Source organism: Penaeus vannamei, chromosome 3 (genome assembly GCF_042767895.1).
Source record: "Penaeus vannamei isolate JL-2024 chromosome 3, ASM4276789v1, whole genome shotgun sequence".
Classification (NCBI taxonomy): domain Eukaryota; kingdom Metazoa; phylum Arthropoda; class Malacostraca; order Decapoda; family Penaeidae; genus Penaeus; species Penaeus vannamei.
In genome coordinates this window covers 11665106-11667605 of record NC_091551.1, presented here as the reverse complement: position 1 = coordinate 11667605, position 2500 = coordinate 11665106, and positions in this window count along the sequence as shown.

Here is a 2500-nt window from a genome sequence, read left to right as displayed (position 1 = left end):
ATATATATATATAATGTAATATATACATACATATGTTTATTTCTATTTTCATATCTTTGTAATTATTCATATACCTATACCACAATAACACACACATACTTTACATGTATATATACTCGAGGATTACTCCAACCATAACCCAGCACATACAGACCATCCCTTTAGCAATACGCCTATTTTCTTCACATACATTAGATAACCGTATCGTTAGTTTTATTTTCATATTTGTTTACGTGAGTATCCGTTGCTATCAATATTAGTAAAAAAGGCCCTTTGCCGCAGCGTTTCCTTCCCGCGAAGAAAGAAAAAACAGAAGAAGGAAAAGAAGGCAAGAATCCAAAGAATTAGTAGCCAGACTTTACGAAAAGGTAAATAAAGAGGAGAAAGGAGGGCCTCTAGGCAGAAACAATCGCCTATTAATTAACCGGCGATGGGAAAAGTTTAATGAAGAAGCAAATTGGCTGAAAGATTTTATTCAAAATTATATCGCAGAAGGAGATGGTTTCCCGCCACGTAACTTTATGCCGAAAAGGAATGTAACTGCCAGGAGGAAGGGAGGAAGAGGGGAAGGGGAGGAGGAAGGAGGGAGAGGGGAAGGGGAGGGGGAAGGGAGGAAGAGGGGAAGGGGAGGAGGAAGGGAGGAAGAGGGGAAGGGGAGGAGGAAGGGAGGGAGAGGGGAAGGAGAGGAGGAAGGGAGGGAGAGAGGAAGGGAAGGGGGAAGGGAGGAAGAGGGGAAGGGGAGGAGGAAGGGAGGGAGAGGGGAAGGAGAGGAGGAAGGGAGGGAGAGGGGAAGGGGAGGAGGAAGGGAAAAGGGGAAGGGGAGGAAGAAGGGAGGAAGAGAGCAAGGGGAGGAGGAAGAGGGGAAGGGGAAGAGGGAGGAGGAAGGGAGGAAGAGGGGAAGGGGAGGGGGAAGGGAGGGAGAGGGGAAGGGGAAGGGGAAGGGAGGAAGAGGGGAAGGGGAGGAGGAAGGGAGGAAGAGGGGAAGGGGGGGAGAAAGGGAGGAAGAGGGGAAGGGGAGGAGGAAGGGAGGAAGAGGGGAAGGGGGGGAGAAAGGGAGGAAGAGGGGAAGGGGAGGAGGAAGGGAGGAAGAGGGGAAGGTGGAGGAGGAAGGGAGGAAGAGGGGAAGGGAGGAGGAAAGGAGGAAGAGGGGAAGGGGAGGAGGGAAGGAGGAATAGCGGAAGGGGAGGAGGAAAGGAGGAAGAGAGGAAGGGGAGGAGGAAGGGAGGAAGAGGGGAAAGGGAGAGAGGAAGAGGGGAAGGGGAGGAGGAAAGGAGGAAGAGGGGAAGGGGAGGGAGGAAGGGAGGGAAAGGGAAGGGGAGGAGGAAGGGAGGGAGAGGGGAGAAGGGAGGAAGGGGGGAAAGGGAGGAGGAAGGGAGGAAGAGGGGAAGGGGAGGAGGAAGGGAGGGAGAGGGGAAGAGGAGGAGGAAGGGAGGAAGAGGTGAAGAGGGGGAAGGGGAGGAGGAAGGGAGGAAGAGGGGAAGGGGAGGAGGAAGGGAGGAAGAGCGGAAGGGGAGGAGGAAGGAAGGAAGAGGGGAAGGGGAGGAGGAAGGGAGGAAGAGGGGAAGGGAGGAGGAAGGAGAGGAAGAGGGGAAGGGAGGAGGAAGGGAGGAAGAGGGGGAAGGGGGAGGAGGAAGGGAGGAAGAGGAGGAGGAGGGGAGGGAGAGGGGAAGGGGAGGGGTGGAAGGGAGGAAGAGGGGAAGGGGAGGACAAAGGGAGGAAGAGGGGAAGGGGAGGACAAAGGGAGGAAGAGGGGAAGGAGGAGGACAAAGGGAGGAAGAGGAGGAAGTGGAGGACAAAGGGAGGGAGAGGGGAAGGGGAGGAGGAAGGGAGGGAGAGGGGAAGAGGAGGAGGAAGGGAGGGAAGAGGGGAAGGAGAGGGGGAAGGGAGGAAGAGGGGAAGGGGAGGAGGGAAGGGAGGAAGAGGGGAAGGGGAGGAGGAAGGGAGGAAGAGGGAAGGGGAGGACAAAGGGAGGAAGAGGGGAAGGGGAGGACAAAGGGAGGAAGAGAGTACGTAAGGGAAGAGGGTGAAGTGACAAAGGAGGGAGAGGGGAAGGGGAGGACAAAGGGAGGGAGAGGGGAAGGGGGAGGAGGAAGGGAGGGAGAGGGAAAAGGAGGAGGAGGAGGAAGAGGGGAAGAGGAGGAGGAAGGGAGGAAGAGGGGAAGGAGAGGGGAAGGGGGAAGAGAAGGAAGAGGAGGAGGAAGGGAGAAAGAGAAGGAGGAGGAGGAGGAAGGGAGGAAGAGGGGAAGGGAGGAAGAGGGGAAGGGGAGGGGGAAGGGGAGGAGGAAGTGAGGAAGAGGGAAGGGAGGAGGAAGGAGGGAGAGGGGAAGGGGAGGAGGAAGGAAGGGTTGAGGGGAAGGGAGGAAGAGGGGGTAGGGGATGAGGAAGGGAGGGAGAGGGAGGGGAGGAGGAAGGGAGGGGAGAGGGGAAGGGGGAGGACGAAGTGAGGAAGAGGGGAAGGGGAGGAGGAAGGAAGGGAAGGAGAGACGTGGAAGAAGGAAAC